This window comes from Eschrichtius robustus, chromosome 10 (genome assembly GCF_028021215.1).
Source record: "Eschrichtius robustus isolate mEscRob2 chromosome 10, mEscRob2.pri, whole genome shotgun sequence".
Taxonomy (NCBI): Eukaryota; Metazoa; Chordata; class Mammalia; order Artiodactyla; family Eschrichtiidae; genus Eschrichtius; species Eschrichtius robustus.
In genome coordinates this window covers 55595576-55619669 of record NC_090833.1, presented here as the reverse complement: position 1 = coordinate 55619669, position 24094 = coordinate 55595576, and the positions used below count along the sequence as shown (strand labels likewise).

The window sequence follows — 24094 nt, the reverse complement described above, 5'->3', positions numbered from 1 at the left end:
CCCCTTTCTCTTGATGCCTTCTCTTCCTAAGGTTTTGAGGCTGTGCTCCTTTATCTCTACATCATGAGAGTTGATCAAAGGGAAAACCAGTGTTTTCCTCCTTGCAGGGGCAGCTGGCGCTGAGGGAGCACCTTCTTTCGGGTAGTCTTACTTTATCCACGTTTCTGTCCTTTCAGTTCTCTTCTGGACCTAAGGCCTATCACAGTGACCTATGCCTGAATATGTTTACCTGAAATTTTTTTTTAAAGTCACCTACGTCTTTCTGGACTATTGTTGAGATTATGCTAATTGAATGACTATGAGGTGCTATAAAGCCCACTGAATCAGTCTCATGCAAAAGTCATACATTTTAAATAACTGTTATTAATAACTGATCAGACTGCAAGCCATTTATTAGGGATTGAATTCTGTCCCCCAAAAAGTTATGTTGAAGTGCTAACCTCCTGTACCTGTGACATGTGGAAATAGGATATTTGTTTGTAATTAGGTTAAAATGAGGTCATTAGGGTGGGCCCTAATCCAGTAGACCAGTGGCCTTATGACTAGAGAAGACAGAGACAACAGGGAGAAAACAACCACGTGAAAGGGAGGCAGAGATTGGAGTGATACATTTATAGCCAAGGAACACCTGGGGCTACCAGAAGCTGAAAGAGTCAAGGAAGAAATCTTCCCTAGAGGCTTTGGAGGGAGCATGGCACTCCCAACACCTTGATTTTGGACTTCTAGCCTCCAAAACTGTGAAAGAATAAATTTCTGGTGTTTTAAGCCCCCAGTTTGTGATATTTTGTTTCAGCAGTCAAGGAAACTAATATACTACCCTACATTCCTCAAACTGAAACTGAGAAAAACCAGGAGAATAACTTTCTTCTTTCATCCACACCTAATACTGTCTCCCACTGAACACTGATATAACCATTCATTTGGAGAATAAAAACAAATACTATTTCTTTGGTTTCTCCATTTGTGTAATAGTGGTTTTGTTTTTTTGACTTTTGTTTTGGTTTGGTTTGGTTTTTTTTCCTCTGTCGCCTTCATCTGTTATAAATCAAGCATGAAATGATGTAATAGTCCTCAGGCAAACTCTCTGGCTAGGTATTCTAATGCTACAAGAACTTTAGTATTGTGTGCTTTCCACTTAGATACCAATTCAGCTCTTTTACTACCCACAGGAAATGTTCTGGGGATCAACAGCACTACAAGTGATAAAGTTTTTAGTAGGAATGATAACTTTGGAAAAATTTTTAAATAACTGCTAATTACTGGAATAGACATGTTTTAAGGCTTTTGAAAGGTTGTCTTGTACATTTTAGCATCTATTATCCTCATTAAAGGGCTTATAAGTATATTTGTTGAGCAAGCTACTTTTTTCCTTTTTGATCCCAAAGTAAACATTAATACATACTACGTGTGGTAAATCCAACTAATATGGAAGATAAAGTATACAAAGTGGAAGTTCCTCTTGATCCTCTTTTCCTAGCCCTGTTTACTTCCCAGAGGTGACCACTGATAACTATTTCGTGTGTGACTTTTCAGAATTTTTTCTAAGCATTTTCCTACTTATTTCCTATAGATTTAGTTTTGAACTCTATAAACCAAATTGATAATTCTATACGTTTTTGTGTTACCATTTTTTCACTTAACACCTTCTGAAGACCTTTCATTTCAACATTTATTGCTTTCCCTCATTCTTTTTAACTTTTTACACAGTGTCCAACAAAATGGGTAATCATAACTTACCAAATAATTCCCCCATTTATGAACATTTAGGTTTGTAATTTTCACAATTAAAAACAGTGCTAGGACTTCCCTGGTGGCACAGTGGTTAAGAATCCGCCTGCCAGGGGCTGCCCTGGTGGCGCAGTGGTTAAGAATCTGCCTGCCAATGCAGGGGACATGGGTTCGAGCCCTGGTCTGGGAAGATCCCACATGCCGCGGAGCAACTAAGCCCATGTGCCACAACTACTGAGCCCACGTGCCACAACTACTGAGCCCGCCTGCCACAGCTACTGAAGCCCGCATCCCTAGAGCCCATGCTCCGCAACAAGAGAAGCCACCGCAATGGGAAGCCCGCGCACCACAACAAAGAGTAGTCCCCGCTAGCCCCAACTAGAGAAAGCCCGCGCGCAACAACAAAGACCCAATGCAGCCAAAAATTAAAAATAATTAATTAATTTTTTTTAAAAAACAGTGCTAAATTTGAACGTCATTGTACATACATTCCATGGGCACAAAAGTATTCCCTAGGATAGACAATTAGACTCTCTGAGCCAAAAGAAATATATATTTAGAATTTGGTGGCTATTGCCAAATTGACTTTCAAAAATCTCATACTAGTATATCAATGCCCATTTCTCTACAATCTCACTAACTCTGGATATTATGAATCTTTAATTTTAGGTAATTTAAATTCCAAATAACATTCATTCTAATCGATCGACATATATTTTTTAAAACACCTATTATATGACAGGTAGTCTGCAAATGTTAGACATTCACTAGTTTGTCACACAGCCACTATTCTACCTATCCTTGCCTCCATAATTTGTCTTTAATACATTTTAAAGGAGACATAACGTTAGATTATAAAATTCACCAACCATCTTGATCAAGCAATTATTCAATCATATTCAAATATAGTTTTGAAATTAGCTTCCTTGTACCATTTTTCTTATGGGAGAAAATGATTCCTTTGGGAAAATGCTGGTGAAATAACAAAGGCCAGAGATTTTTACTAGCTGGGGATTCTTTTTTTTTTTTTTTAATATTTATTTACTTATTTATTTGGCTGCGCCGGGTCTTAGTTGTGGCACGTAGGATCTTAGTTGCAGCATGCGGGATCTAGTTCCCTGACCAAGGATCGAGCCTGGGCCCCCTGCATTGGGAGCACGGAGTCTTAACCACTGGACAACCAGGAAGTCCCCTAGCTGGGGATTCTTTATTCAACCTTTCTGAACTTCTGTTTCCTAGTCTCCACAATGAGAATAATATGGGTGCCTACCTTTTAGAACTAATTTCAGGTTTTAATGAGATAACATAGAGAAAACAACAAATTCCTGATGGTAATGTCACAGTGCGTGCAACACACCAGTCATGCTTGAAGAGCTTTATACGTATTAAATCATTTGAGCCTCACAACAACTCTAGGAGATGGCTACCTCTGTTATCTTCATTTCAAAAATAAGAAATTGAGACCAGAGAAGAACTTTCCCAGGGCCTTCCAGAAACTCTGCAGAGGCAAGATTGAATCCCAGAAGACCCGGCTTCAGAGCTAACTCTCATACCAACTCCACTATACTGTCTCCTGTAGAGATAATCAAGCAATAAATATTATTTCCTTTATTCTTCGTGCATTATACCAGAGTCTATGAGATACACATCCCTACCTACAGGATGTTAAATATGCTGATAGAAGATGATTCATTAAAATCTTTTTTTTTTAACATCCTAATTGGAGTATAATTGCTTTACAATGGTGTGTTAGTTTCTGCTGTATAACAAAGTGAATCAGCTATATGTATACATATATACCCATATCCCCTCCCTCTTGTGTCTCCCTCTCACCCTCCCTATCCCACCCCTCTAGGTGGTCACAAAGCACCGAGTTGATCTCCCTGTGCTATGCGGCTGCTTCCCACTAGCTATCTACTTTATATTTGGTAGTGTATATACGTCCATGCCACTCTCTCACTTTGTCCCAGCTTACCCTTCCCCCTCGCCGTGTCCTCAAATCCATTCTCTACATCTGCGTCTTTATTCCTTTCCTGCCCCTAGATACTTCAGAACCTTTTTTTTTTTTAGATTCCATATATATGTGTTAGCATACAGTATTTCTTTTTCTATTTCTGACTTACTTCACTCTGTATGACAGACTCTAGGTCCATCCACCTCATACAAATAATTCAGTTTCGTTTCTTTTTATGGCTGAGTAACATTCCATTGTATATATGTGCCACATCTACTTTTTTTTTTCTTTTTTGGCATTCTGGTCAATTTTTTTTTTTTTTACTTTTATTTATTTATTTTTTTAAACATCTTTATTGGAGTATAATTGCTTGACAATGGTGTGTTAGTTTCTGCTGTATAACAAAGTGAATCAGCTATACTTATACATATATCCTCATATCTCCTCCCTCTTGCATCTCCCTCCCACCCTCCCTATCCCAGCCCTCTAGGTGGTCACAATGATGGCCATTCTGACCGGTGTGAGGTGATACCTCACTGTAGTTTTGATTTGCATTTCTCTAATGATTAGTGATGTTGAGCATCCTTTCATGGGTTTTTTGGGAATCTGTTTATCTTTGGAGAAATGTCTATTTAGGTCTTCTGCCCGTTTTTTGATTAGGTTGCTTGGTTTTTTTATTGAGCTGCATGAGCTATTTGTATATTTTGGAGATTAATCCTCTGTTGGTTGTTTCGTTTGCAAATATTTTCTCCCATTCTGAGGGTTGTCTTTTCTTCTTGTTTATGGTTTCCTTTGCTGTGCAAAAGCTTTTAAGTTTCATTAGGTCCCATTTATTTATTTTTATTTCCATTTCTCTAAGAGGTGGGTCTAAAAGGATCTTGCTGTGATTTATGTCATAGAGTGTTCTGCCTATGTTTTCCTCTAAGAGTTTTACAGTGTCTGGCCTTACATTTATGTCTTTAATCCATTTTGAGTTTATTTTTGTGTATGGTGTTAGGGAGTGTTCTAATTTCATTCTTTTACATGTAGCTGTCCAGTTTTCCCAGCACCACTTATTGAAGAGGCTGTCTTTTCTCCATTGTATATTCTTGCCTCCTTTATCAAAAATAAGGTGACCATATGTACGTGGATTTATTTCTGGGCTTTCTATACTGTTTCATTGATCTATATTTCTGTTTTTGTGCCAGTACCATACTGTTTTGATTACTGTAGCTTTGTAGTATAGTCTGAGGTCTGGGAGCCTGAGTCCTCCACTCCACTTTTCTTTGTCAAGATTGCTTTGGCCATATGTGTATGGGTTTATCTCTGGGCTTTCTATCCTGTTCCATTGATCTATATTTCTCTTTTTGTGTCAGTACCATACTGTCTTGATTACTGTAGCTTTGTAGTATAGCCTGAAGTCCAGGAGCCTAATTCCTCCAGCTCCATTTTTCTTTCTCAAGATTGCTTTGGCTATTTGGGGTCTTTTGTGTTTCCATACAAATTGTGAAATTTTTTGTTCTAGTTCTGTGAAAAATGCCATTGGTAGTTTAATAGGGATTGCACTGAATCTGTAGATTGCTTTGGGTAATATAGTCATTTTCACAATGTTGATTCTTCCACTCCAAGAACATGGTATATCTCTCCACCTGTTTCTATCATCTTCAAATTCTTTCATCAGTGACTTATAGTTTTCTGCATACAGGTTTTTGTCTCCTTAGGTAGGTTTATTCCTAGGTATTTTATTCTTTTTGTTGCAATGGTAAATGGGAGTGTTTCCTTAATTTCTCTTTCAGATTTTTCATCATTAGTGTATAGGAATGCAAGAGTTTTCTGTGCATTAATTTTGTATCCTGCTACTTTACCAATTCATTGATTAGCTCTAGTAGTTTTCTGGTAGCATCTTTAGGATTCTCTATGTATAGTATCATGTCACCTGCAAACAGTGACAGCTTTACTTCTTCTTTTCCAATTTGGATTCCTCTTATTTCTTTTTCTTCTCTGATTGCTGTGGTTAAAACTTCCAAAACTATGTTGAATAATAGTGGTGAGAGTGGACAACCTTGTCTTGTTCCTGATCTTAGAGGAAATGCTTTCAGTTTTTCACCATTGAGAACGATGTTGGCTGTGGGTTTGTCATATGGACTTTAATATGGCCTTTATTATGGCCTCCTCCTACTTTCTGGAAGGTTTTTATCATAAATGGCTGTTGAATTTTGTTGAAAGCTTTTTCTGCATCTATTGAGATGATCATATGGTTTTTCTCCTTCAATTTGTTAATATGGTGTATCACATTGACTGATTTGCATATATTGAAGAATCCTTGCATTCCTGGGATAAACCCCACTTGATCATGGTGTATGATCCTTTTAATGTGCTGTTGGATTCTGTTTGCTAGTATTTTGTTCAGGATTTTTGCATCTATGTTCATCAGTGATATTGGCCTGTAGTTTTCTTTCTTTGTGATATCTTTGTCTGGTTTTGGTATCAGGGTGACGGTGGCCTCTTAGAATGAGTTTGGGAGTGTTCCTCCCTCTGCTATATTTTGGAAGAGTTTGAGAATCATTAAATTCTTAAGCTTTGTATTAACATATAAGGAATCAGGTAACATTATTTATATATAATGTAAAACAAAGCCTTCTTTACCCAGGGATAAATTCTTGTTTGCTGGAACAGCTGCTGGCTCCTATGTTGTAGAGTAGTAGTTCTCAGAATGTGATCCCTGGACCAGCAGTAACAGTGCTACCTGGGAACTTATTAGAAATGTAAATTCTTGAGCCCCAACTCGGACCTCCTGTATCAAACCCTGGAGGTGAGGCCCAGTCACTTGTGTTCTAAACAAGACTTCCATAAGATTCTGAGGCATGCTAAAGTTAAGAACCACTGAGTCCAGGTCTTTTGAGCATGAGCCGTTCTGTTCTCCTTGCTTAGCATTGCAATAAACCTTTCTCCACTCAAAAAACAAAACAAAACAAAAAATAAACAAACCGCTATTGTAGAGAATCCATGTAATGGGTGAAATGGAAAGAAAAAAAGTAAGCCAGAGAGCTCAGGATGACATTCATAATAAACAAGCCATGCACAGAAGAGAGGGAGGGGCGAAAGATGAAAAATGCATGAGGCCCAGGTATAGTATCTGACTTGAGGGATGAACAAAAAGAAGAGATCTTTATTTCAAGTTTCTATAGTATGTGGAAGGAAATAAGAGACGGATGGCAAAGAGAATTTCAAAACATTTTGCTTTATGTTATAAATTGGGTACACTTTCATACCCTTAAAAAAACCCTCAAATTTTCTCTTCAATTACTCTTGGCTATTAACTTGTACTTATTTGAATACAGTTACTATATAATGCCTAGACCATATAGGAGCCCCTAGTTTTATTAAGATTACATTGTTATAATGCAATGAATTTAAATTGATAGCATTGAGTAAACAATACAAATCAAATTCTAAAATCAGAAAGGGTTGATGCTGAATAACCTTACAGATCATAGAGATCACTGATAAGATACAATCATCAAGTCTAAATTTCATATTCTACAAGTTACAGAGGCTGCAAAGATGATGCAGCCCAAGCAATGTACCTATTTTTTGTCAGTAGGGTAGGTGTAGGAAGAGTCTATTGCATAAGCACTCAAAGGTACCCTTGTAGACTGTGAAGGCAGGAAATATATCTGTTTCTTTCCCCACCACGTATCCAGTATCAATCAAAGTTTGACATATCATAGGTGCTAAATAAATCTTGTCATATAAGTGAATTAATGAAAAAGAACAATGGCAGAACAAATATGAGGGTTCAGTGACCAAATCCTCTGTACCAATAATACCCTAAGCTATCAGGAAAAAAGTTACCACTTTACTCCCTGGGTAGAGGTCTGGTTATGGAAGTAACTCACCTTAAGGAAAGAATTTGAGGTTCAGAAGTTTAGTCTGGAGAAAATGACTGAGTATCAGGAGGTGTGATGAGTGATAACTGAGTTAAGCACAAGATGTTGTTGTTCAAGATTGTCATCCAGCCCAGCCATCCAGCACCTGTGTCACAGTCAGGAAGGGAATGGAGAGAGAGAACATGTCAAATAAAATACTGATATATCCAGGGCCTTTATAAGAAACTGAAAGCTCAAGGTAGAGCTTTCTGTGGCTCAGTTATAGACCGCAACCAGGGAGATATCCCACTGGAAGACCTTGGTCTGAAGTTGTAGAAGTCAGAGTTGCTGCTTCAGGGAAGCCAAAATGGGTCATTACAAGTGCTACAACAGTAACCATAGCTGCAGCCAGGAATTGGGGTAGTGACCTTCCCTGGGCCCCTCCCTACCTTCCTATATCCACATGTCTTGCTCCATCACATCCTTCAGGTGAGATGTAATTGAAACTGCAATATCTCCCAGCCCCCAGCACTCCCTACACCAGTACCCTGATTTGTTTTTCTCCATGACACTCATTACCAGTTCACATACAATATATTTCATTTATTTGTTTGTCTGTCTTCCCTCAAGTAGAAAGTGAGTTCCATGTCTGTTATATTCATACTATACGCCTTAGCACCTAGGACAGTGCATGGTACATGGTAGGTGCCAATAAATATCTACTGAATGAATGAACTTTTCATTCATGTATATTTTTGCTATACATTCTATTAGGTAAGTAATATCTCTATTTTACAGACAAGAAATGAAACTCAGCAAAGTTAAGTGGCCCAAAGTAACATAACGACTAAGTATTGGGTTGGCCAAAAAGTTCATTCGGGTTTTCCCATAACCTCTTACGGAAAAACCCAAACGAACTTTTTGGCCAACCCAATATTAAAGTTGCTATTTGAAGCTAGCTCTTTCTCCCCACAAAGATGTCCTCTTAAAGTAGATGTCATTTGAGCTTAAAAAGTGGGTAGTACTGGACTATTTTCATAACTTATATCGTTTCTTTTAAAAACTTACATTATGTTCTGTAGCTATAACCTTCATGTTTACTCTATTCTTATTCCTACAGTAAAAGAGATTCAACATTCATCAGTCATTCTGCTACAGTTTCTTCATCTCTCAGTTCATGCTTTAGTAGTTTCTTCTAGAAGGGCTCAGGAGGGAATTCCCTGGCAGTCCAGTGGTTAGGACTTGGTGCTTTCACTGCCAGGGCCCAGGTTTGATGGCTGGTTCGATCCCTGGTCAGGGAACTAAGATCCTGCAAGCTGTGCAGTGTGGTCAAAAAAAAAAACACCCTAGAAGGGCTCAGGGGAACTAGGATATATAAGTTAGGGTCCTATGAGAAGCAGATGCCAGGATAAAATTAGATGTGCAAGAGATTTATTAGGAGAAACATTTGTGAAGGGTAAAGGGAAAAGAGCGCAGGAGTAGATGGGAAGAGTCTTCAGACCATGATGAAAGCCTGAGACCTGGTGAAAAACAGAAGGAATAAAGGAGGATTGGGTAGTTCCTCAAAGGGTTAAACAGAGTTATATGGACCAACAATTCCACTCCTAGGTATAGACACAAGAGAAATGAAAACAAATATCCTTTCAAAAACTTGTACACAAATGTTCACAGAAATATTATTCATGATAGGCAAAAAGTGTAAACAACCCAAATGTCTATCAACTGATGGGTGAATAAATAAACTGTGGTGCATCCCTACAATTAAATATTTTCAGCAATAAAAAGGTAGTAATGCTACATGCTACAACATGGATGAGCCTTTAAAACATGCTAAGGGAAAGAAGCTGGTCACAAATGACCACGTAGTATATGACTGCTCTTATATGAATTATCCAGAAGGGGCAAATCTATAGAGACAAAAGTAAATTAATGGTTGTCTAAGGCTGTGGGGGATGGCGAATTTGGAGAGTGACAGCTAAAGGGTATGGATTTCTTTGGGGGGTGGGTAAAGAAAATTTTCTAAAATTGATTGTGGTGATGGTTGTACAACTCTGTGAATAGAATGAAAATGATTGAATTGTACACTGTAAATAGGTGAAATGTATGGTATGTGAATTATATCTCCATAAAGATTTTTTAAATGAGAAAGAAAAATAGAGGATTGGGTAGCAAGACTCAAAACTGCAGTACCACTCAGAAAGTCTTGACCGGGTCAATAGGGAGTCTTCAAGCAGAAACTGCCTATTAGAGGAATTGCACGTGGAGCAAAAATGACCCATCTCTGGTACTCCTACCATGCTGAGTCACTGGCTAGGAGAAGCCTGAGGGAGCTGGGGGGGAGGGCTCTCAGTGTCAACTCTGCAGTAAAACTAAAAGTGGACCAACTGGAGGCCTTAAGCCAACTCCACACCTCCCAGCAGGTTCCCTTCAGCAGAGCACCTCCATTGGATGCCCAAAGTAAAAGAAAGCAGGTTACATGGGTACAATACGGACAGCTGAGGCTTCTGTTCACCAACTGATTCTCATTTTTCTTTCCTATGTATAGGAAGCAAGATCATCAACCGACAGTGAATTTGGGTGGGAGGGGTAGAGATGTTGAGGTTTGAAGATAAAAGCGAAGGCACGAAGAAGTCATCTAGAAGAACAGAAGGATGAAAAGACCAAGGAGATGTAGTTTGAAAACCAGGCAGTGTTAAGAGCCCACTAGACGGCAAGAATTCGAAGTTAGACTCATCAGCATGGTTGTGGGTTTTTCTCCACCCACATTCAGCTGCATGAGACAAAGTTCAGAATAGAGGAAGCTTAATTAAAACAGTGTTGGAGATTCCTGGATGAGTAAGAGGAAGTGAAAAAGAGGCAAGGAAGTTGAGGGTGTATGCAAATAACTGATTATAATAGTTGATCATGGAATTTTAATTCGGTAAGCAAGGAAGTGAAGATATGAGGTAGATGAGAGCAACAGAAAAGAATTAGTGGTTTGTCCAGTAGGGGATTGTTTGAAGGACTCTTGGAGTTAGGGTACCTGAGAGAGTGACCTAGAAATAGAGGAGGTGGAACTACAGAAGGTAGTAGGGTTTCAGGGAAGCTTCTGCTGTCAGTTTTCCAGCTCTATTCCTATTACAGTCATCCCTCAGTAACCAAGGGGGACTGGTTCTAGGACACCCTCGGATACCAAAATCTGTGGATGCTCAAGTCCCTTATATAAAATGGCAGAGTATTTGGACATAACCTATGTACACCCTCCTGTATACTTTAAATCATCTGTATTACTTATAATACTTAATACAATCTAAATGTTATGTAAATAGTTGTAAATACAATGTAAATGCTATGTAAATAGTTGCCTGCATGTGACAAATTAAAGTTTTGCTTTTTGGAACTTTCTGGTATTTTTTTTCTAATATTCTTAATCCGCGGTTGGTTGAATCCACGGATGCAGAACCGATGGATACAGAGGGCTGACTATACTCCAAACAGGTTTTGCCTGTGCCTCATGCTTTGGAGAGCTATCTTCTGCTGACCTAGTCTGAGTTCAGCAGCCACGAGGAGTCTTCTCTCACACAGTCCCTCCTCATATTTTGTGCTTCACGATTACAGGCATACCTCTAAGATGTTGAGATGTTTTGGCTGTGGTGGCAAGTCACATGAATTTTCTGGCTTCCCAGCGCATATAAAAGTTATGCTTATACTATACTGTAGTCTACTAATTATGCAATAGCATTATGTCTAAAAAAACAATGTACATACCTTATTTAAAAAATACTTTATTGCTAAAAAATGCTAACCATCATCTTAACCTTTAGCAAGTCGTAATATTTTTGCTCGTTGAGGATCTTGCCTCGATGTTGATGGCTGCTGACTGATCAGGGTAGTGGTTGCTGAAGGTTGGGACGGCTGTGGCCATTTATTAAAATAAGACAACAATGAAGTTTGCCGCATTGATTGACTCTTCCTTTCACGAACTATTTCTCTATAGCCCGCAATGATGTTTGATAGCATTTTACCCACAGTAAAACTTCCTTCAAAATTGGAGTCAATCCTCTCAAACCCTGCTGCTGCTTTATCAACTAAGTTTGTATAGTATTCTAAGTCCTTTGATGTCATTTCAACAATCTCCACAGCATCTTCACCAGGAGTAGCTTCCACCTCAAGAAACCACTTTCTTTGCTCATCCATAAGAAGTTAGTCCTCATCCATTAAAGTTTTGTCATGAGACTGCAGCAGGTCCGTCACATCTTCAAGCTCCACTTCTGATTCTAATTCCCTTGCTACTTCCACCACATCTGCAGTTCCTTCCTCCACTTAAGTCTTGAACCCCTCAAAGTCATCCATCAGGGTTGGAATCAACGTCTCCCAAACTCCTGTAAATGTTGATATTTTGACCTCTTCCCATGAATCATGAATGTTCTTAATGGCATCTAGAATGGTCAATCCTTCCCAGAAGGTTTTCAGTTGACTCGGCCCAGATCCATCAGAGGAGTAGCTATAGCCTTACAAAATGTATTTCTTAAATAATAAGGCTTGAGGTCAAAGTGACTCCTTGATCCATGGGCTTCAGAATGTATGTTGTGTTAGCAGGCATGAAAACAACATTAATCTCATTGTACCGCAGAGCTCCTGGGGTGACCAGCTGCATTGTCAATGAGCAGTAATATTTTGAAAGGAATCTTTTTTTCTGTGCAGTATGTCTCCACAGAGGGCTTAAAGTATTCAGTAAATGATGTTGTGAACAGACGTGCTATTGTTCAGGCTTTGTGGTTCCATTTATAGAGCACAAACAGGGTAGATATAGCATAATTCTTTTTTTTTTTTTAAGTGTATAGGTTTGAGAGATAAATATTTATTTATTTATTTTTTAGCTGTGTTGGGTCTTCACTGCTGCGTGCGGGCCCTCTTCAGTTGCGGTGAGCGGGGCCCACTCTTCATTGTGGTGCATGGGCTTCTCATTGCGGTGGCTTCTCCCGTTACGGAGCATGGGCTCTAGGCGTGCGGGCCTCAGTAGTTGTGGCACGCAGGCTCAGCAGTTGTGGCTTGTGGGCTCTACACTGCAGGCTCAGTAGTTGTGGCACACAGGCTCAGTAGCTGTGGCTCACGGGCTCTAGAGCACAGGCTCAGTAGTTGTGGCACACGGGCTTAGTTGCTCTGCAGCATGTGGGATCTTCCTGGACCAGGGCTTGAACCCATGTCCCCTGCATTGGCAGGTGGATTCCCAACCACTGTGCCACCAGGGAAGTCCCTAGCATAATTCTTAAGGGTGCTAGGATTTTCAGAATGGTAAACGAACACTGGCTTCAAATTAAAGTCACCAGCTGCATTAGCCCCTAACAAGGGAGTCAGCCTGTCCTTGAAGCTTTGAAGCCAGGCATTGACTTCTCCTCTCTAGTTATGAAAGTTCTAGATGCCATCTTCTTCCAATGTAAGGCTGTTTCATCTACATTGAAAATCTGTTTTTTAGTGTAGCCACCTTCATCTTAGCTAGATCTGGATAACCTGCTGCAGCTTCTACATCAGTGCTTGCTGCTTCACCTTGTACTTTAATGCAAGTTCTTCTGAATTTTTGTATAATCACATATATTTCAATTTGGGAATAAAAATTATTTTTTCTGTTAATTTTGAATAGATCTTCTCACTGGCATTTCCATTTCCTAGAATTATGGCTGACTCATAAAAAGTCAACAATGAAAGTTTATTTAATAACTCACGAACAACTAAATTTACCTAATGGCTACAAGCTATTATATAAACGAAGATTTCCAAATGTATGCTCCACTTAAGTCTAACTGAATTCCTCATAATAGATTTCTTGTATTCTCTGTACATTGAATCAAAGGATTCCAGTCTGTGCTCAGAGGGATCAGAGGTTGTATGGAAACGGTTCAGGCTTTCCAGAAACAGTGGCATATCTTCCCATCAAACAAAAAAAATTTAAACAGCATTGTAAAATTTGTATAATTATTATGTCTGCTTTATACAATGGGTTTTGCAGATAAATTTTTAAAGAACTTTGCCACTGCTCTAGTACACTGAACCACCCAATGCTTGAATCTTTTTTAAAACCGGTCTGACAAGTGGTTCTATCTGAAACATTTCAATGTTATCTGGGACAACACATTTTTCCCTAATTGTTTAATTAAGTATCCCAAATAAAATATCATTTACCAGAATTTTAAGTGTAGGCTAATTAATTATAATTAACTATCTTAAAGTACGGACCTCTATATAAAATCCTATATTCTATCTTTTTATTTTTTTAATTGAAGGTTCATCCAGATGGCCATACAATGGCAAGACTCACTGCTACTCAAAGTGTGGTCCACGTAACCAGCAGCACTGGTATCACCTGGGATCTCGTTGGAAACGCAGAATCTCAGTGCCACCCCTGCTGATTCAGAATATGCATTTTAACAAGATCCCAAGGTATACATACATGAACATGTGAACATATATGAGCATACATATATGAACATATGAACAAACATGTATGAACATATATGTTTGAGAAGCACTGATATAATTAATTCAGAGCAAAGAGCATATCCGTATTAGGCATGAACTAGTTTACATGGAGAAGAGGAGGATGTTCTCAAAAGGTTACCAAACTTGGCCACACATTTTAATTATCTGGGGAGAGTAAACAAAAAATACTGATGCCTGGGTCTCACTCCCACAGATTCTGACTCAATTGGCCCAGGGTGAAGCCTGAGTATCTGGATATTTTTAAATTCCCCTGGTGATTCTAATGTGCAGCTGAGTTGGAGAATCATTTCTCTAAATTAAAGGTTCCTAATGTGTGGTTGCATGTGAGAGTCACTTAAGGAGCTTTTTAAAAATACCAGTGCTGAGGACCCTACCCCCGGGGGCTCTGATTCAATTTGTCTAGGGAGAAGCCCAAGCACTGGTGTTTTTGCCAGTTTCCCAGTTAGTCCCAATGGACAGCTAGAGTTGAAACACAACTTTACATGATGCTGATAAACCCAATCTCAAATTAAGGTGAAATTCATAATATTAGACTAGAATTGATAAACCACCCTCACCACCTCCTGTCCCATAAGATATAGGAATCCAGCAGGCATAAAAAAGATACTCGTGAATACTCATACTCAATTTCTGGAGCCTTGCATAGCCAGCGATATCCCTAAATATTTCTGCTCTATTGGAGATCTATAGCTGTGGCATAGAGTGAAGCCCAATTCATTTAGCAGCCCTCAAAAGGCTTGAAGGCTCAGACGGAGAACACACAGTTTGTGTAAAGATAGCCACTCAACTTGGAAAATACTTCCCCAGAACCTACTCTAACAAAGCCCTTCTGCCATTTCCTTCACCTTTCAGCACCTTGCCTGCCTCAGCACGAGAATCCCCAGCATCCCTGCCTATGTAGGTCCAGGTCTATAAGGTAAAAATTAGGAGTACCTGGAAAAGGAACCACAAAATAATTAAAAGCACAACAAAGAAGCAGAACCTTCCATAGAATCATCAACCAAATTTTAAAATAGAGCAAAAGCATTCTCACCTTCATTTATCATCTAAACATGGGGGATGCATTGTACTACATGGAACTCTAAGGTATCAATGCCAATACCAGCAAATTAACACTACTTTAAGGGTATGACTCAATATTGACATGGCCCTTGAAATTAGGTCTAGATGCAGTTACTTAGATTTTTTTACATGTTTGAAATAGTTGATCATAATATGTAATCTCAAGGAGTCAGGCCTCTTGGTTACTGAAGAAATAAACCATTATTATCATACCATGCTTGGTTCAGCACTTTCTAGACTGACCCTTGTCAATGAGGGAAAGGGGGTTAGTATCAGAACCTCACTGGATATGTGTATATGTGTGTGTGTGTGTGTGTGTGTGAATGTTATGTTTATTAAAAGAGGCATAAATTACAGGCTGAGAAATATTACTCTACAGGGGAATCTGTCCTCACCACTGCAACATAGTATTAAGCCTACTTATGCTGAGCATCTAAAGACAGCTGTTTCTTGAATGAACATTTGACATTTGTTTTTGTGATCAGAAATATGGCTAGTAAAGAGTGGCATTCAATTTTTTTTCACCTTGAAATCTCTAGTGTGTCATATAAATCCCAACCTAAAACAACTTGTAGAATACTGAAAGGTGGACTGTCACAGTGATTTGTTTGCCAAGTTTCTCTCTGAACAAGAATACATGGTAATTATTTCACAAAGTAATTTGGAAGCAACTGAAGAATAGGACTTTATCTTATAGTTGTTGTAGTTCTCACAAAGCTAGAACAATAAAAACTCTCTCAATACATACTTATTGAATTGACTTGAGATAGAGAAAAGCCAGATGGCATGTCCAGAACTCTTTTACCCGACTCTTCCAGCACTCCCATCAGGGAGGACAAAAAAGAAAGTTCCTCTATCATGTTAATGATGATAATGGATAAATAAATTATGAGGCTCAATTATATAAACTTAAAATAATTTTCTACATAATTTTATCCTTTATTTTCCAGGACATTAAGTAAATGATTAAATTATCCAATGTCTTGAGTGAGGGTGGGTTGTATACCTTGAGTAAATATCTAAATAACTATTAAGAAATTTGAGTTTATTTAGACTAGCAGTAATCTTTAAAATTGACCTAATGAAAAATAAAGGTGTTGATGAACATGTGTTTAATATGGAAGACATATTCTTAGACACATTTGTATACTATGTGAAATTTCCGCAGAGAAATCCATGATACCAAAGAGGTCTATGCACATGAATGACAAAACTGAAAATATTGCTTATCTGGATAAAAGACTGTATTTAACATTAATTTTAATATCAGGCTTTAAGCCTCAACATAATCCTTAAAGAGAGGAGCTCTCAAGCTGGGTTTTTTAGTCAAAACCACAGGCACTATGTCTAATTTTACTTCTTTTTTTTTTCTTTTTTGCCTTTACTAATATCAATAACAAACTTCCATCCTGTTCCTAATCTTCAAACTAATTTAGATAATTTGGGGAGATTACTTTCTGTGGAACATTTTCTTAAGTGAGATTTTTCAAACTTGCTTTATTTTTTAAAAGTCAGGAAAGGCTCTCCTACTTCCTTTTCTGTCACAGCTTAAGCCTCAAGCCTTAGTACTCACAGTGGGATCAGACCAGCAGCATCAGAACAACTTGGGAACTTGTTAGAAAAACATGGTCTTAGTCTCCACACAGGTGTACTGCATCAGGTTTCACATTTTAACAAGATCTGGGGGTAACTTTTAGGCACACTGCAGTTTGAGAAGCACTTCTCTAAAAGATTAAGGGAAAGTAAAAGTATATATTACTTCTCAAAAAGTCTTTTGTCAGTTACAGAACCACTGCAGAAAAATTCAAAGTTTAAAATTACTTATGAGGTTGGAGTACAAATTGGTATAATCCTTTTGACAATTTAGTAATCGTATCAGGAATGTTAAAATGGTTATACTTGCAGACCTAGTAACTACACTTCTGAAATGTATCCTAAAGAAAGAATCCAATGAAATGATAAAAGCTTTATGTACAAAAGATGTTCCTTGTAGATATATCTAAAAGAGCAAAAAATTAGAAACAAATTAAAAGTCCAATCCAATAATAGAAAAATGATAGAGTCTGTCATACAGAGTGAAGTAAGTCAGAAAGAGAAAAACAAATACAGTATGCTAACACATATATATGGAATCTAAGAGGAAAAAAAAAGGTCATGAAGAACCTAGTGGCAAGACGGGAATAAAGACACAGACCTAATAGAGAATGGACTTGAGGATATGGGGAGGGGAAGGGGTGAGATGTGACAGGGTGAGAGAGTGTCATGGACATGTATACACTACCAAATGTAAAATAGATAGCTAGTGGGAAGCAGCCACATAGCACAGGGAGATCAGCTTGGTGCTTTGTGACCACCTGGGGGGGTGGGATGGGGAGGGTGGGAGGGAGGGAGATGCGGGAGGGAGGAGATATGGGAACGTGTGTATATGTGTAGCTGATTCACTTTGTTATAAAGCAGAAACTAACACACCATTGTGAAGCAATTATACTTCAAAAAAGATGTTTAAAAAAAAAAAGATAGACAGTGTCAAAGTGGACCAAAAACAAGATCCAACTATATGCTGTCCACAAGAAACCCATCTTAAATCCAAAGACACATAGATTTACTAGGGTATTGCAAATTAAAACAACAATGAGATACCACTCACACCTTTTAGAATGACCAAAATCCAAAACACTAACAACACCCAACACTGGCAAGGGTGTGAAGCAATAGAAATTCTCATTTATTGCTTGTGGGAATGCAAAATGGAACAGCCACTTTGGAAGACAGTTTGGCATTTTCTTACAAAACTAAAATAGTTAGCAATCATGACTCTTAGTATTACCCAAATGAGTTGAAAATTTACACCAAAACCTGCACACAAATGTTTACAGAACCTTTATCCATAATGGCCCAAACTTGGAAGCAACCGAAATGTCCTTTAGTAGGTGAATGAGTAAATAAACTGGTACATTGGAACAATGGGATATTATTCAGTGATAAAAAGAAATGAGCTATCAAGCCTTGAAAAGACACGGAGGATACTTAAATTCATATTACTAATGAATTTTACTAATGAAATTACTATTACTATGAATATTACTAATAAAAAAGCCAGTCTGAAAAGGCTACATACTGTATGATTCCAACAATATGACATTTTGGAAAAGACAAAACAATAAAAGGATCAGTGGTTGCCAGGGGATTGTAGGGGGAGGGATGAATAGATATAGAGGATTTTTTTAGAGCAGTGAAACTATGTTTGATACTAAAATGGTGGATATATGTCACTGTATATTTGTCCAAACCCACTGAATGTATAACACCAAGAGTGATCCCTAGGGTAAACTATAGGTTTTGGGTGATGATGTGTCAATGTATTCTCACTGATTGTAACAAATGCATCACTCTGGTGTGGGATGTTGATAATAGGGTGGTTTTGTGTGCCTATATGGGGACAGGGGTGTATGGGAAATTTCTGTACTTTCCACTCAATTTTTCTGTCAATCTAAAATAGTTGTATCCCTCTTCTACCAAGGCCATCAGAACCTTGGCTGGTAGCTAGCGATTCCCTGGGATTTGGGGCAGCAGCCAGGGAGGGGGTGCCCGACCTAGGGTAGGATTTATAGCTGTAAATGCTTACATCAAAAAAGAAATCAGGGCTTCCCTTGTGGCGCAGTGGTTAAGAATCAGCCTGCCAATGCAGGGGACATGGGTTCCAGCCCTGGTCCAGGAAGATCCCACATGCTGTGGAGCAACTGAGCCCGTACGCCACAACTACTGAGCCTGTGCTCTAGAGCCCGCATGTCACAACTACTGAGCCCGTGCGGGACAACTACTGAAGCCCACGTGCCTAGAGCCCGTGCTCGGCAACAAAAGAAGCCACTGCAAGGAGAAGCCCGCGCACCGCAACGAAGAGGAGCCCTTGCTCGCCATAGCTAGAGAAAGCCTGCATGCAGCAACAAAGACCCAACGCAGCCAAAAACATAATAATAATAAAATAAAATTGTATATAAAAAAAAGAATGACTAATAAACTATGGTTATTTGGAATTAGGTAATGGCAAACATTTTCTTGAATTTTGGAACCCTAGTATCTGCCAACATTATTAGCTTGACAGCTTTTCAATACTTAAAAACTTTTCTGATAAGATTGATAGCGCTATTAATAAATGTCATTTTTAAAATTTTGTATAATCAGATGTGTCAACATTTGAAAGATCTACATAAATCAGTAAACCAATATTCTGCATCAAAAGGCACTGCTAAGCAAATGAATAGGCAAGATACAGACTGGGAGAAAAGATTTGCAAATCATATACCTGACAAAAGATTTATCCAAAATATATAAAATCCTACAATTCAATATTAAAAAAGCAAACAACCCAATTAAAAATGACCAAAGATTTAAACTGAGATTTCACAAAGGAAGATATAGGAATGCCATAAATACATGAATAAGTGCTCAAAATCATTAGTCAGTGAGATACTGCTCTAAATGCATAAGAGTGGCTAAAATAAAAAGACTGACAATACCAAATATCAGTGAAGATGTATAACAACTGAAACGCTTATATACTGCTACTAAACTAAGCTGTGTTGAAAAATATTATAGTAGTGGTTGCCTTTTGAGGGATAGGTATGTGGGGATGTCTGAGAAGAAGCATGAGTGAACTGTCTGGGAAGGTGGGAATATTTTATATTTTGACAGGGGTTTAGGTTACCCAAGTATATGCATTTGTCAAAATTCATTGAGTGGTACACTTAAGATGGTGAATTCCCAATATGTAAATCTTACCTCAAAAAAAACCCCATAAATATATGCTGAACTCATTAATAATATGTATGCTGAAGTACTAGCTGAAGTATACTGATGTTTAAACTTATTTTGAAATGCATCAAAAAATAAGATGGATTGATGGATGGAGGGATCAATAAATAGATGGTTGGATAAATATGTGATAAAGCAAATTAACTGCTAATTGTAGAATCTAGTTGATGAGTATATATAATTCACCGTGTAGATGTTTCAGTTTTTCAGTATATTTGACAATTTTCCTAATAAAATGTTGGAAAAAAACTATGTATAAAAAAGCCTGATAGGAAACACACAATTGAATTTAGATGTTGCAACTTTGGAAGACTCTTCAAGTTATTTATAACGTTGCATATTAATCTTAAACAAAAAAATGTACTTCATATTTTTAAAACTTCCTACATTTCCTTGAGGAAGAAACAAATAGGTGTATTTTTAATCCTATACTAATCAGTGGAATACAACTTTCTAGTTAAACAATTAATCCATTTGAAATGTTAAACACATGAGAAAATGAACTTTACTGTCACAGTTAAATCATTTTAATAAGGATAAATTACTTGAAGCACATTTTCTTTGAGCAGTCATAGGGCATTATATGAATTTCAGGGGTCAGAGTTTAGATGTCCTCAAGAGCTTCACATTCCGACTACAGCGCTAGTACTAAGCAGTTGTCACTTTATTTAGAAAATGTAACCTATTAGAGATATCTTTAAAATGGCTATTAAAATGCCTGACTCACTTTCCAAAATACTATGAAATAAAATAGAATGATGGATATAAAGACACTTTAAAAAATTAAAGTCATAAAACTCTGCTGAGACGTTATTAAAACACATTCCTCTCTTAGTCCATGCTGAATACTGGCCTTTGGAAAAGCATAAATATTACTTTTATGCATTAGTCAAAGAATTAATCAAATCCTGCAGTCCTTTTGATTGTAAAAAATGATTGCTATTACTCGTTAAATTACCCTAGTTTTGTCTGTTCAAGAAAAAAAAGCCCTTAAGGCTATAGGGATCTTGCCTCACTTGATTGCTTCCAGAGTGCCAAGTAGTGGGAGTGTTGAAAATTGTGCTTTCTTCATTAATGAGGGATAATTGCTGGTTAATTAGAATATGGAATTTCCTTTTTCTTTAGAAAAAAGGCAAAGAGATGTGCTTTAAAGTGCCAGTTCCATTTCAGGAGGAAGTCCACTAAGCTGGGACAAGAAATGTCAGACTCATGCTTTAGTGTCCCCATTTATCCATCTAGGCAAAGCTAGATGAACTTTCTGAAACTGAAATTACTCCATCTTTCTCTGCTATTGACCAATTCTCTAATCCCTCATATCTATACAACTTCTAATCTGAATCTAAAAAAACAGGAAAAATATGGAGAAAGGCCGCTGTTAATTTAAAAAATCAGACAAAAAAAAATTCCCTAACCAGTTTTTCTTGAATCTATTACTTGCTTTTACTCAGAGCTATCAGCTCTTTTTCCCTAGAGTTTAAAGTTGCGGGACTTCCCTGGTGCTCCAGTGGTAAAGAATTCGCATTCCAATGCAGGGAATGCAGGTTTGATCCCTGGTCGGGAACTAAGATCCCACATGCCGCGGGGCAACTAAGCCTGTGTGCCACAACTACTGAGCTTCAACTAGAGAGCCCGAGAGCCGCAAACTACAGAGCCCATGTGCCCTGGAGCCCATGCGCCACAACTAGAGAGAAGCCCAAGTGCCTCAAGGAAGAGCTCGCACGCCACAACAAACAGATCCCGCATGCCTCAACGAAGATCCCATGTGCCTGCAACTAAGACCCAACGCAACCTAAATAAATAAATAAATAAATAAATAAAATATCTTAAAAGAATTTACCTTTCAAAAAAAATAATAAATAAATATAGTTGTTGTTGCAACTTATCTAGCTTGAACTCAGATTTTATTTATCCCTTGCCTTTGCTTTTTACACTAAAACAAATACAAAAATTTCCTAAGAAGTGTTCTCATTTTGAAAAATTAAAACAGAAACCTCCAGTTTAAAACTTTTGCCTTAAATCAGCTTCTTTTTTAAAAGAAGGCTTATTTTTGTAGAGATCCACAACATAGTAAAGTTTACAACCACAAGGAACTTCTTTTCTTGAGTCACCTTTTCTTACCATATAGCAGTTCTTACCAAGTGATTTCCTTTCAGGGCACATTTTACTCACTGATTACAAACTCCTAAAAACAAGTGGGGTGTGTGTGTCTGTGTGTGTGTGTGTGTGTGTGTGTTTGTGGGTGGGTTGGTGTGTGTGTGTAAAATCCAAAATCAGAAACTCACCTACAAGTGAACCAATTCCTACTTGGCCAGACACCCAACATAGTCGTAAGAAGGAATTGTCATTAAAATGTAGTGAGCCTGTACATTCTTTAAAAGAAATATGAGGTAACTGAGATACTTTATTGTTTTCATTAGTCTAATTAGAAAAATGGAATATTTTTCACACATGGCAATAATGCTATTTATTCTGCAAGTCAGTGGGTTTTCCTTTTGAAGTATTTGAATTAATCTGTTTACACATTGTTCCTTATAGTAAATTAGATAATTGTTCTCAATTCTTCACCCCTTCCCTCTGCCATATGAACATCTAATGAGAGTTATTTCCCCATCCCAATGACGTTGGGTATAGTCATGTATGTGACTTGCTTTGGCCACTGAATAATAGCAAATGTGAGTACAGGCCCTAAATGAGTGGTTTGACTTGGCCTGCCTCTTGTGCTTGGTGATCCATCAGGAAAAGAATGTACCTCATGTAGCTAATGGGATTTTGAGGACACATGGAGCACAGTTGATCCCAGCCTGAAGCTTTGATACAAGCCTAGCTGACCTGCAGAAACAGGGCAGTGCTAGCTCATCTATGAGCCATGAACAAGGAAAATAAATTCTTGTTTTTTATGAGCCACTGAGTTGTGAGGCTGTTACTCAGCTTTAGTGTAACAACAGCTGACTAACATATCCCACATTTTGGTGTGCCCAGTGGCATACACGTATCTGAAAACTGACTGACAGTCATATCCTTGTGTTAACTCTTGGTCCCACAATCTGCAATGACCAGGAGCTTTGGAGACTCAAATAATTAAGCACATCCCAATAACTAGTGTTTCTTGCTACTACCAATGGGGACCTCAGACAAACAGGAAACACTAGACAACCTTCCATAATAAAGTTGGAGAAGAAAAACAGAATAAAGAAGTCAGCCAAAATGTGCGAAAATCCTAGCTTCTGTAAAAGTCCAATAGAAACAGCAAGAGCAGGAAAGAAGGTTTGTATTTAACCAAGCAATCTGCCTTCTGCTCCACTGGCCAAAGAATCAGCAATGTAGTCCAGCTCTGAATTTTCCTCTAGGTGTCAGAGGACCCGGAGTGTTTTACTTGCCCAGCAACTCCTCCGTTTTCCTCTCCTTCATTTGTAACTAGCCACATTAGTACTTTTTCCTCCCAGAGCTCAGTGCAGTAAGCAGGGTATCCTAGAGGAGAGGAGAAGGGGTTTATCTGTTAGCATCTTATTGATACTTCAAAATTCTGCTTCTGGAAAAGCTCCTTTTCTACTCTGTGGTCTCCTCCAGTTTTGTTAGAGGAGTAGCACGGGAAGAAATAAGGGGTTGGGTATATACCTAAGATGCTTATTTTCAGAGAGAGGCTTTTACATTTATATTCTTGACACATCCCCCAAAAGATTATAGTAATAGTTGTATATTTCTGCTGCTCAAGGTTAGTGATGCAGTTCTTGGCAACAGTCCAGATGAAAATTAATTTATACAGCACTTTTTGGTTTAAAAATGAAGCATTGGGTCATTATCTTGATTAATTAAAAAACTCTTCTCTCATCTTTCTATCATAAAAATAATTTCAGTGTATTTCTTTGTATATGTGATTTTTTATATACTGCAAGAATTTTTTATGTGGCTACAAACTAGTGAGTCTCAGCATTTCTCTGCTTCCACCCCAATGACTTACTTAAGATTTTTCCTCTAGGACTATCTGGATTACACCAAGTGTTGTTTTTGTAATCATTACTTGTAATGGCTGCCTAATCTCCCACTGAGCGGATATGCCATAATCGAATTAACCATTTCCTATTGTTGGATTTTTACGTTGTGAACAATTTTTCGCCATTACAAATAATTGTTCTGTAACAGATTGCAAATTTTCATCACATATTTTTAAATCTTTTATTTCCTTAGTACAATTTCCCAGAAGATTCTACTGGGC

The 24094-nt window shown here is 38.0% G+C and overlaps 1 protein-coding gene across 7 annotated transcripts in view; it reads right to left on the bottom strand.

Annotated features, from left to right (window-relative positions):
• The window catches only part of JAK2 (Janus kinase 2), a 245921-nt gene that overhangs the window by 165614 nt on the left and 56213 nt on the right, over positions 1-24094 (bottom strand). For 5 of the 7 annotated variants that reach the window (XM_068552633.1, XM_068552634.1, XM_068552631.1 and 2 more), the window contains one exon: positions 7561-7696. The exons of 1 other annotated variant lie outside the window; for it this stretch is intronic. The gene's annotated coding sequence lies outside the window, so the exon portion shown is untranslated. Of the gene's footprint in view, positions 1-7560; positions 7697-23258; positions 23282-24094 lie in introns of those variants that run through there. One more of the 7 variants, XM_068552636.1, reaches the window with a different exon arrangement.